The 12,214-nt window shown below is 49.2% G+C and overlaps 1 protein-coding gene and 1 long non-coding RNA gene across 8 annotated transcripts in view; one reads left to right on the top strand and one right to left on the bottom strand.

The window, feature by feature from the left end:
• GGT1 (gamma-glutamyltransferase 1) overlaps window positions 1-12,214 on the top strand; it is a 55,748-nt gene that overhangs the window by 22,859 nt on the left and 20,675 nt on the right. For 3 of the 7 annotated variants that reach the window (XM_085075961.1, XM_085075960.1, XM_085075959.1), the window contains one exon: window positions 4,616-4,752. The exons of 2 other annotated variants lie outside the window; for them this stretch is intronic. The gene's annotated coding sequence lies outside the window, so the exon portion shown is untranslated. Of the gene's footprint in view, window positions 1-4,615; window positions 4,753-4,988; window positions 5,120-11,738; window positions 11,762-12,214 lie in introns of those variants that run through there. 2 more of the 7 variants (XM_085075962.1, XM_085075968.1) reach the window with 2 other exon arrangements.
• Window positions 1,570-4,569, bottom strand: LOC146430351 (uncharacterized). Its single transcript, XR_014855341.1, has 3 exons — window positions 4,073-4,569; window positions 3,742-3,901; window positions 1,570-3,624 (listed from the first exon to the last, which is right to left on the bottom strand). It is a non-coding gene; the product is annotated as an uncharacterized LOC146430351 (long non-coding RNA).

Genomic DNA, 12,214 nt, shown 5'->3' with positions numbered 1-12,214 from the left:
TTTCAGCCCTCTGTTCACCCTTAACTAGGTTCCTGCCTCTCCTCTAGTCCTGCTGAAGCCTCTGCTGCAGCAGGACAACAAGCATGGTGCTGCAGCTGCACCTTGGATCTACCTGGGAGCACACTGGGCTTGTGGTTTTGCTCTGGCTCCCAGCACTCACTTGGCTTTTTTTGACTGCTCTTGAGCCTTGGGGTGATGCATTCACTGACCACTCCTGCCTTGCTCTTCCTGCGCTTGCTTAGCCCCCATTAGTTTCCCATTAGTAGGCTGGGGAGGGGATAATCATTGTTCACCCCATATGAATTCACCCTGGCAATCATGGCCAGGGGTTTCCAAGGCCTCGTTTCCATGTCATCCATCCCTACAGGGTCTGTGGCCTGTGCAGCACTGGGCTGGGAGGCCAGGCTTGCATCTGTGGCTTCCTCCCTGACACGGCCGGAGGGGCTGCCTTGGGTTCGCACTGCCTGATGTTCCCCTGCCCTGTTTGTGCAGTGCTCAGTGCCACAGCACTCCCTGCAGAGCTGGATGGCCGCAGCCGGAGCTGGAGCCGCTGCCCTTTCCCTTGGAATAGCCCGTGGTGCCAGCGGTGTGACTGCAATGCCAATTGCCCCTGCCCGGGAGGGAGTGCACGCGCAGGGCCACACGCTCACTGGGGCTGCTCTGATTTGTATGCTGGTCAAGCTGGATTCGAATGACAATCCTAATTATGTTTGCCTTGCATATGATGAAGGTTACATTTCTGACTGGTTTTGCCGGGCTGGAAGTGTAATTGATTAATTTAGTGCTTAAGAAGGGAAAGAGGATTAAGGCGGAGGTGAGGCTGTGCTGCCAGACACTGCAATGACTGCCTCACACTTTCACAGCTTCAGCTTTTGTTTGCCTGCAAACCAGTTTGTCTGAGCTCCCAAGTTGTTATTTCTTGTGGCTCCGAGCTTGTTGGCAGATCCCTCAAAGCCAAGCGTCCTGCTGGGAAGGGAGCTGTAGCTCTGGAGAGATACATGCAAAGTGCTGGTGCAGGCTCTAGATTTAATTCCATTATAGCTAGGGGCAAATGCACTTGCTGTTTGGCCATGATCTGTTCATGTGGGAACTCCATATCCCAAACACCTGTAAGCTCTCGATTGAACAAAACAGCAGACCTGGAGAAGGTCCGTCTGTCCATGACAGTGCAGTTCTGGGGAAGAAGTCCTCTTAATGACAACCATTAAGGGGATTTCTTCCCTGAATCTGGCAGAATACATGGAGGTGGGGAGATAAAAGCTGAACACAGCATTAGTTGCACTGTTATAGTCTTAGGAAGTTCCCACAGCATCAGTGCTGTTGGAAGCAGCTGCCTGCAGACAGTCATTGCTGAGGCTCTGCACTTGGAGAAATGGTGGCAATAGCCCATGTAATATTCATTAGGTCTTAAACCTTTTGCTTCTTGCAGCTGAGGCTCTCTTTGCTGCCCACAAGGCCCTTGGTGGTGTTCTGAGTCTGAGGCACACATCTGTGCAGTGATGGGTTTTCAAAAAGACAAGAGTTCTGCTAAGTAATTATGGACACTGGCCTGTTGATTATTGAGCAAATTAATCAAGTTCTGGCAGGACCAATAAAAGCAGATTTGTTAGGCTGTATATTGCCTGCATAGAGAATCTTAACAACCTGTGATCTTGTGGTCACAGTGAAATTGGACAACATTGCTGTGAGCACAAGGAAGGTCACCAGTCCGCTCCAGTGACGCATGGCATTACCTTGACTTCTTAGCACAGGGAAATTCTGAGGTTCCACTGCTTTTCTGGTGAGTCAGTTAGGGAACTGAGATGCATGGAGGATTTCTGTTACCTTTGTTCTGGGAGAATGCTGCACCCATTTTATTTAGATTAATTTTATCTTGATTAAATTAAGATGAGCTGTGAAAATACTATGGGGTTTGGACTCACAGCCTTGCAATGAACTGCTGCAGTGGCTGTAGTCCCTGGCAGAAAGGCAGGGCAGGCAGCTCTGAAAGCACCACCAGAGACACCTCTCGCTGCTCTGGAAGCAGTGGTGCTGGCCAGACTCTGCTGATCACAGGAGAAACAGTGGAGGAAAGCCTTGCAAGGACTTCAAATGTACTTTGCCATGGGGCTCTCGCATTTCCAGCTTTTAAGAGGCAGAAATGTTTGATCTTATAATATGTTCCTCTGAAATCCCTTTTTCTGTGTGTGTCTCATAAAAATATTTCTGAAGAGCTTTTAGAAAACCTGGCTTAGAAGCTCCACAGTTTAAAGCTGTGGGCTGGAGTTGTGGTTTCATAAAAGAATTAAACCATCTTAAGCCCATGCAGGAGAGGCTGAAGGCAGCACCTGGTGCTGCTAAGCTTCTTTTGGAATTTGAAACCACTAAGTGCACAGATTATATTGCCTCTAAGTATCTTAGCAAGCAGTGCTAAACTGCTGAGAGCAACCACAGGCCCCTGGGGGAGTATATGGACCATGCACTGGAGGCCAGGCTGTGGAGTCTGGCCTGAGCAGACACAGTGCATGGAGGTGCTGGGGGCTGGTCTGAGTGGTGGCTGTGTGGCTCAATGCTCTCCCCATTGCTGTCTCTGGCAGAGGGAAGCGAGTCTAGCCATCAGATGACAAATTAGATGTCCTCCTGCTGAGGAGGATGGCACCACTGACTAAGACTTTCATGTTCTCCAAAGACCTCAATTTAAAGACCTAAAATTACTTTTTAAAATGTGTTTACAGTTCATAGTATGCCTGGAAAAGTGACCAACTTTTTATTTCTTTCAACTTTGACTATTTTTTCTCCATTTATATCCAAAGATTAAAAGACATCTCTTGTCTAAAAACCCCCAAATGTTTGAAGTGTACAAGAAACAGAGCTTGAAGTGGGAATTGAAGCCTTCTTTGAAGCATTTCCTTTGCTGCCCAGGAACCTTTCAGAGCCAGGTTGTTCCACACCAGTGACCCAGCATTTCAATTCAGATAGTTGATCAGAAGAAGGTCTCCAAGTCTGTCAGCGAGAGCCCAGTGTTGAATGGGCTTCTCTGGCAGTTCTGTACTGCCCAGCCGCTGGACACTGGACTGGAGCTGTCCCCACAATCTAGCATGAGTCCCTCTCCAGGTTGTGACCTGGTCACCAGTGTCACCCTCTCCAGCCTTTAAAAGATAAGAGCCACTGAGCCAAACTTATCTAATGCCCTGTTTACACCATGGATGAATTTGGATTTTACAGTGTTGGCATCCAAATTATGTTTTGTCTCTCACCTGTGACACCCTGAGGGATTCATCCTGTAGGATTTGACCTAGGTGATCCCTAGACCTGCTGCAGTCTGTAGGGCAGTGCCATGAGCAGACAGACAGGAAAGGGTAGTGCTGCTGGAAAAGCAAACAGGCTTTTCCTTGGAGACTTGTCTGTGTCATCAATACCTGGCACCACTGCGCCGCTCAGCACAAAAGCTCTTTTGAGCTTTGCCAGGCTCAGGTTTGGTCTGGATAACACTCATGTGTGCCACTTCTGCCCTGCGCACAGAGCTTGCTGCTTGTCTCAGTGCCACCCTGCACATGCTGTCCCTCGTGCAGTGCCATGGATGGAGCCATTCCAGGCAGGCTGTCAGAGCCTGTGATCTTCAGCAGATGCATTAACTGTGTTAACCTTTGAAGTAAATTGAATTTCTAATGTCAGAACAGCAGAGGCCAACATACAACCTTCCACCTTCCCATACTTTTTTTTTGTCACCATGGAAAACGCTTTGGCTTTTCCTGTGCTTACCACAGCAGTTTTGTGTGGCTTAGCCCATGTTTGCCTCATTGCGTCAGTACACACAGTTCATTTGTAAGGAATTTCATCCACACCTTAAAGAAATTGAGGAAGATGAGGTTGGGAAGGCTCTGGGGTGCAGGTCCTGCCTCAGTGATTGCAGGCAGCAGTGCTGAAAAGGAAGAAAACCAGGAGGAAGAGTGAGCTGCTTGTGACAAATGCTTTAAGAGCAGTGACTAAGTGCTTCCCTCCTTTGCACCATCATCCCACCAGGCAAAGGAAAGCTGCTGGGGTGCCTCTCCCCAGAACTGGCCTGAACCCAGAAGGACCACTGATGTGGTACCTGGCTCTCGGTGTCTCTTTCCACACTCTAGGTATCAGGTGCTATTTATTATCCTGGAGACTAATGCTCAAGGTGTAGCCTCACGGTGAAACAGGACAGGCCATCCTAGGGAGGATTTCTGCCCTCTTTTTGAAGCAGTTTGAGGCAAATGTAGGGCTGCTCTGTGAACCAGGTGTTTTCGAGGCCGAGGCAGTGAGCCTGAGCTTGGTGAGGAGCAGCAAGTCGTGTCCAGAAAGCAGGGGCACAGATGCCCCAGCCCTTGCCGAGCTATCCGGCTTCCCTGCAGCACAGGCGCTTTGGCTGGACAGGACGGGATGTGAGGGGTGCAGCAGGGCAGTGGCAGGGGGGACACCCCATGGAGGGAATACCCCCGTGGGATGCTGCTGCTGGCAGCGCATCCCCCATGGCAGCAGCCCCCTTGGACAAGCGGCAGCCCCCCGTGCGGCCCGCCCAGCCCGGGCTGGCTCCCCTTGAACCGCCTCCCGTCTGTGCCATCTAGTGCCCAGCACAAGAACTGGGACTGACCCAGCCTCTCACCCACAGGGGAACAGCCCGGCTGCTCTGGAGAAGAGGCTCTCCTCTCCCTGGGCCAGTCACCAAGCCCTGGGCCAGGCAGGGATGTGCTGGGAGGACCCCTGAGATGCCGCACCGCCTGCATGGAAAATCCCACTTAGCTCCAGGTAGGATCGCAGCGCGCAGGTGTGTCTGCGGGGCGGATGGGGTGAGTGACTCTGCTCGGAGGCTGGAGGTGAGGTGAGGCAGCCGATCCCTCGCTGCCAGAGGCTCCAGGTAGGGAGAGGAAGGCTTGAAGCTCTTGGGAATCCTGCCTTTGCTTTTCAGGCATTGTGTTCCTGTGGCATGCTCTGACGCTGCACACGTGTTTTAAGGGATGAAAATACTGACCTCTGACTGGAATTCTCCTATTTGGACAGATTTCAATGCTGTTCCAAGGGAGCTGCAGTTAGCTGTACTTGAGTGAACACCCTAGACTGAAAACACTTTATTTTTCAGTGTGTTGGGCATAATCTTTGTTGCATCATTTCTTAGGTAAGTTCCATGTACTGAGTTATTCTTTTTTTAAAAAGTTTCCATAGCCGTAGCTTGATTTGTCAGCTTTGATTCTTAACTCTGCCTCTGTCCTCTTTATCCTTTTCAAAGGAATACTTTTCCTCTTTACAGACCCAGTTTCATTTATAAGCTCTAAATAAGAGCCAATGACTCAGGAGCTAACAAATTCTTGCTTCCTTCTTACTGCATTTTTTCCCCAAATCTTTGTAAGAGATTTAGTGGTGGTGTAAAGAGCTTCTAACTAAAACTTATCAATATATATCTATCCTTCATATTGGTTTATCAAAGCCAGGCATTACATATTTCTCTATATTGAATTTCATCAGATGTGATTTTCCCTGTTTCACAGATGTTTTCAAGTTTTCCACAACTGAAATTTTCCTGATGTCCTTTGCTAGCTCCATATGTTATCTTCTACCATTTCATTACTGGGCCACAAGTAAATAAGCTGCCTCTGGCATCCATAAGACATCGCACTCAGCTTTTTCCACAGGAAATGCGATCATTCATTCTTCACTTTTAACTTGTATTGGATTTTAAATGATCACCTGATAGCTACTTCCCAGGATTTCCTATAAGTGACTTTAAGGAGTTAGTAGCAAAACTGTTCAAGGAGCAGATGAGCATATCCTTGTTCTTGGGATCACATCCACTGTCTGTGAGCTCTGCTCCTCTTCACTTGTGAACTCTATCTGTGGGTTTGCCTCTCCAGGATATATTGCACAGGCACATCATGCTGTTTCTGAAATTTAAAATTTCCTACTGATTTATGTTTTCCCTTGGTACACAGGGAAGACTGATTGCTTAGTAAGTCTTGGTAGCCTTTTCAAATATGAAAAGGTAGCATTGCCCCTTCGCATGTGATAGGTAGTGAAAGCTGGATGGTTTTGGAGCTGGCATGCTCAGAGCTCTCCTGGGTCTACTATTGATCTTGGCGTGTTCCTGCTTTTGAAGGGACTGATCTTTGAAACTAGGCTCCAGGAAGTCATTAAAGGATGTGTTTGCATCCTGCAGAGCACTGAAACTGTGAGGATTTCAGTGGGAAGGAAACTCATCTTGAAAGAGATGCAGTCTTTATCTGCTTTCCCTAATTAGTGCTCCATCTTCCTGAAGGTGATATTCTTCACAGCATCCCCTTGGCAGCAGGAAGCCAGTGCTGGGGTTAAGTCTCACTTGCCCAAAGCTTACCTGGTCCCAGCTGAGCCCTGAGAGCTCTGTTTCTGAGGTGCCTGAGCTCAGGGTAGGTGTTTGCTGTGCTGTCCACACGGCTGTTTGCACACCTGTGGTGACCCTTCTGCCAAGACCAAGTGTTACAGAGTCACAGCTGGTTCTCCAATGAGCTCCCGGCTCCTCACAGGTCTGTAAGCTCTTTTATTGCTGTCTCTCAGTTCTTTGGAACTCTTATTACCTAGGGCTTTACATGTTTCCCTGTGTAATCCACTTCCAGTCTGTTGTGTGCCACAGTCAGGCTTTAAAGTGTTTGTATGAGATAAGTGCCTGCACGAGTCCATTCTGTGGTTTGTTCCCAGAGCTGCTTAATTAATAGGGAATCCCAAAATCTGTTTTGAATGAAAGGAAATGGAGGCTCAGACAGGCAATGTGATTTATTGCAATCATTTAGCAGCAGAAACAGGAGAAAACCCCCTTCCACTCCCCACACCTCAGTGCTGTAACCTCATGGCCACGTGTCCCTTTCCCCAGCCCCTGCAGCAGTCAGGGTGGGTGCCCAGCTGTAACTGGGCACTTTGGTGTTGAGGAAGCGCTTGGCCTTACCTGCATTATCTCTCATGGCATGGCAGGGCTGTGCCTGGATGTCAGGGGGGGCCAAAGCCTGGGCAGGGCTCAGCTGAGCCTGGCTCAGGCCAGTGCAGGAAGGGGCTGTGTGACAGCTGGATCCCCCAACGTCCATCCCAGCTTCAATTACACTGACACTGCTGTCTGGCTGTAATTAGCAGTTGAGAAATTCTGAGTGTGATTTTAATAAGCTGAGAGTAATGCAATTTGTCTTTTTTATAAAAGATGCTTTGCAAACAAAAGCTGTAATTAAAAAGCACGTACACAGGGCAAACAGCCACTGTGCCATGGGTGTGTGGCTGCTCGGTGTGCAGTGTGTCTGGCACATGGCCTGGCTTGGCACAGGGGTCCCCCTTTGGGGCAGTCTTCATCATGGGGTTCCTGAGAGACCAGCATGTAAAAATTGCAGGATTTAGCTCAATTGCAGCTTTTACAAAAGGCTCTTCTCTGTATTCATAGACCCCCCCTTTGATATAATGTTGTTTCTTGATAAGAATAAGTCTCCTGGGTGTCATCCTCCCCATTGCTTTTCATTCCTGTCACCATTGTGTTTCTGTGTTCTCACCCACGAGCCCAAATTAGCTCAAGGCTGGTGGGATCTCTGTGGCAGAGGTCAGCGAGACAGCCAGGGCGGCATGTGGGGAGTCAGGAAGCCTTTTCAAGAGTAGCCAGGATTTCTGGTAGCCTCAGATCTAAACAGTCGGACCAGGCCAACTCTGCCTCTCTTTCCTGCTCCTTCCTGCTCTCTTAAAAGAAATCCATATATACGAGAGGATAATCTCTTTTATCTAGTCTTCCGTCTCTGCACAATTCTGCTCTGCCCTGCTGGAGTTCAAGGTTCATTTCTGGCTGTGGGAGCTCTCACGGGGGAGCAGCTCTCTTAAACCTCAAGATCCCCCCAAACCCCCATGACACAGCAGGCTGACCTCACCAGCAAATTGTCCCTCTTCCTCAGTGCTATGGGACAACTGCAAGGGGACAAGGTGGGAGAAGCACGGCAGCTGTCAGAAAATGGTTGTACCCTAAGCATCAGAGGGCCAGAGTTGAGGATGTGCACCCTATGTGGGGAGGGAGGGAGAGAGGGAACATTGCCCCAGCCTGTGGGAAGCCCTTTTGCCTCCATCTGCAGGGAAGGTGACAGCCTTTCCCAGGGAAGGCCACTCTACCCCGCTGCAAAGGTCCATTTGTGCCTGATGGTACTGGCTGCCATGGCTCTCAAAATTTAGGGGGTGTCTGTGTTTGTAGTACCCCTCCTCTTGCCCTGTGGGAGACACTCTGATCTGTGAATGTGCAGAGCCTGTGGTATCCCATGCATTGCTATTTCTCCCTGGGAAGGTCAGGGGGTCAAGGGGTTCAGGTTGATAGAGGGGGATTAGAGCAGCTTTGTGCTGTGCTATGCTGGTGTGACTGGTCTCTCTGCCAGCTGATTGCAACCCTGGCATGCTGGGCAAACAAACAAAGCCTTCCCCAGAGATCAGGCTGGAACATGGTGAAGGCATCTGTGGTTGCCAGTGGCAGTGGAAATGGCAGCAGGTGTGGGCTCAGCAGATGGGAAAGCACCAGCACTTGCCCCATCCCAGCATGCAGAGGCTGTGATGGAAATGCTGAGCAGCCCCTGTGTGCGGGGTGGAGGGGGAGAGCTGCAGGGGCTGAGCTCCTGTGCAGGCCTGGTCACTGTGCAGTACTGTGTGTGCAGCCCCTGCAGATTGTGTGCTCCTCCCAAAGCCAAGTGTGTGTTCCCAGAGCCATGCTGATCCAGTCTCTGCCTCCAGCTCAGCTGGCTCCCTCACTCTTTACAACATAGGCTGTAAGTGCTTTGAGGCAGAGGCTTGTGATTCTGATCTCTCATAAGCAATGACCATTTCTGGTGCCCTTTGCAGCACCTAACAAACAAGCCCTGAAGCTGGGCCAGGGAGGAGATGAACCAAACAGGGATTCTTTTCTCTGACCTGTACTTGAGATGTGAGTCCTGTTCTCCTGATAGCGGGAGACATCTCTCAGGACAGAATAAGTACTGTGTTTGGTTTTGTTGGTGTTTGAGCACTTACCCTTTCCTCAGTCCTGTGTTATGCTCTGCCCAGAGGAGAAGATGCTGCAAGCACCAAACCTGCCCTATTTCTGCATTCAAATGTAGAGGCCAGTCAAGATAGGCTCCTGTCTCTGTGGTCTTCTTTTGTATGAACTTTGTGACTGCCCTTCTGGAAAGCAGACAGTCACCCAGTGATTTCAGTGTTTAGCCTTGGGTTGGTGGGAGCTGAACATAATCAGCTGCTTTGCTGTGGTGGGCTGTGACAGGAGCCTGTTCCATTGTACAACAGTGCCCATCCCACACGTGGGCTATCGCTCGTGGGTTACTCCAAAACTGAATCTGTGGCGTGTGTTTCTCTCCTAAGGTCAAAACTGATGGGTTGCAAATGGCCACACAGATCAATGGTATTGCCCAAGCCTTAGCTGGCCTAAATGTGTGCCTGAAGAAATAGGGCAGTATTGGAGCTTCACTGAGTGACTTCTTTAGAAAGAAAAATTCATTTATTTCCTGAGGCGGTTTTACTGGGGAGGAAACTGAGAGTGTAAAGTGCTGAGAACCACTGGAATAAAAGAGTTGGAAGTCCAGATTCTCACTCAGGGCGTGAGCTGTCTTGCATGGTGTGCACCTTTCCTGTGTGGTGCTATATGAACTATTTTTATGGCTGCTGAGCACCCTCCACAGCAGGGAAAAGAGTCCCAGTGTAAAGGTCCATGAAACTCTTGTGTCCGGGTGTTCACCCCAGAGATAGGTTTGCCCTCAGAAGACTGGCAGTAGTGTAGCCAGAATGTATATAGCCCCTGCCCACTCAGTGCAAATTAGAGCTTTGTCCACAGCCTTCTCAGGGACTCGGTGGAATTTCTTCCCACGCAGCACCTGAACAGCCATCAGTGGCTCTTTGCTGGGTTGATTGCCATTGCTCTGTGAGCTGAGTGGCCCTGCAGTGCTGGCAGAAGGCACCTCCAGGCTGGGTAAGTGGGTTGACAAGTGGGAATAACAGATTTGGGGATGGCTGCTCTGCTGCTCTGCCCCATCCCTCTCTGAGAGGCTGCAACCCTGATCCTACCATGGGGCAGGAGGGCTGAGTGGTCCCACTGAAATCTTGCCATACTAGGGTAACCCAGGACAGATTCTGGCTTACCAGGAAGTGCTGAATTTTATGCTGAGAAGTTTCATTTGTTGCTCCAAGAACAGTAGGGCTGATCCTTCAGCAGCAGCTGCTGAGAAAGGAACAAGAAGTTGTGGGGCTTCCTGAGAAGCACAGCTCTCATGTGGTGGGCTCTCAAGTTTGGGTGGGCTGCACACATAGATCTCCATGGGTCAGTGTCCATTCATGTCTCCTGAGCCTCCTGAATAACTCCTGAGCCTCACATCTCCAAGTCCCACTGATTCTTAAGCAGAATGTAAAGTGGACCTTGGCTCTTGCTGGGAAAGTCCGTGTTCTTCTGGTTTTAGGGCCCTCTTACTTAGGTTAGACTTTAACAGTGATTAGTTACCCAACAACTTTCTGTAATAATCTGCAAGTTTCCCATTAAATGACAAACACTTTGAACTTCCTTCCAGCTTCTCTGCTGCAATCTAATCTGCTGTCATTTTTCACAAGAAAATGGAGGGTGCTACCTTCACATTTTATTGATTTCTGGTTTACAGTGAGGGGAGAGACCAAAGTCATGAGAAGCACTCAACACAACATACCATGGAGCTCTGGGCACAGTGCAAGTAGGTCAGTGCCAGCCTCTGCACTTGTCACCTCCAGCTGCCTGTGGGTTTATTGTATATATCAGGCATGTGACAGGGAAGAAAGGTCATGTCTAGGAACATGGTTAAGGAGTCTGGGAGGAAGATTCCTTATTCCAGCCCAGGCACTGATCTGCTCTGAACCCTGGACAAGATTGTCTCTATTGTCTTGTCTCTGAAGTGGGGATATGAATGCTTTTCTCATGTGGGCTGGTAAGGCTCCCTGGCCCTGATAGTAGCTTTAAAATGCTGTTAAGTAGTGGATTTTTTTTTTTTATCATGATGATAAGAATTTGGCAGTCTGGACAGGATTGGAGTTTGGAGATCTTCCTGGAGGTGCAGCAAGCACTGGAGGCTCATATTTGGTAGGCAGCTTTACACAGTGTCTTCTCTGTGTCTTACTTGTGAGTATCAGTGGAGAAGTAGGGAAAGGGACTATTATGACTTTGTTCTTCTTCTTTGTGCTTACAGTTTGGTTAGAGTTCACTTTGCCACCCACCCAGCGTGTTTAGGTTGTCTCCAACTATCCTGTAAAAAGCATGTAAAAAGCACCTTGAGCAGGTGGGGAGCTTTCCTAGGGATGGATGGGGTCTGCTGCAGTTGTGGTTGCACTGAAAAATACCTGTTGGGTGCAGATTCTTGTTTGGATAAGGAAAACAGAACAACCAGATCTTGGTGCCATTCCTGGTAGATGACAGTAACTCTATGAATTCCACTTTGTGAAAGCCTGGACTGGCTCCTGCCATTTCCCATTGCTTCATCTGAGAGCACACAGAAACCTTCTGTTACACCTGGAATCTCCCTTTATACAGCAATCACAGAGCTACCCAACTGATTGTTTATAGCCTTTGAATTAGGCAAACCTTGTCTTAATGCCTGATATGGCTTTTCGTGGTCAAACAAGCCCTTCAGTGAGCAATCAACAAAACTGAAGGAAGTCAAAAATTAATTATTTTCCCTTCGGACAGCAATGGTACATCCTTGAGAGATTTCCTCTCCATTCACAGGGTTCAAGATTTCCTCTGATGGAGAAGGGCAGGATGTGCCTCTCAAGAGCTTCCCAGGTCAGTGTCCAAGACACCACCTTTTATGGGATGCACGTTCCTTCTCCACTGCAGAGCTCTCAGCCCCTATGGCCATGGAGCCGGGCAGTGCTCCAGCATCAGCCAGCTTGGAAGAGTGCAGGAATGGGATTTTTCTCTGTCAGGGTGGGTATGGGGTCACCAGTGCTCTAATGCAGAGGGTATCCTTGCTGTCAGGACTTGTGCCAGGGGAAACCAGTGACTTGGCAGAGAATCGTTCAATGCATGAAGAAAAGAAACAATTCTGCCAGTACAGATTCACTCCTGGGACTACCTAACATCAAAGTATTGTCTCCATTCAAGTCTGATCTTTCCTTGCTCCCCACCCTCTACGCTGTTCCCTTTACCGTGAGAAAGTACAGCACGGAAAGTGCTGGTCCACTCTGTTCTCATCTTGCCCTGTGCGCCAGCAATTCTTCAGGGACAGGGAGGGGG

This window comes from Lichenostomus cassidix, chromosome 15, assembly GCF_008360975.1.
Source record: "Lichenostomus cassidix isolate B80296 chromosome 15, HeHo_3.0, whole genome shotgun sequence".
Lineage (NCBI taxonomy): Eukaryota > Metazoa > Chordata > Aves > Passeriformes > Meliphagidae > Lichenostomus > Lichenostomus cassidix.
Note: the sequence above shows the minus strand (reverse complement) of the source record. Positions and strands in the feature narration are given on the sequence as shown.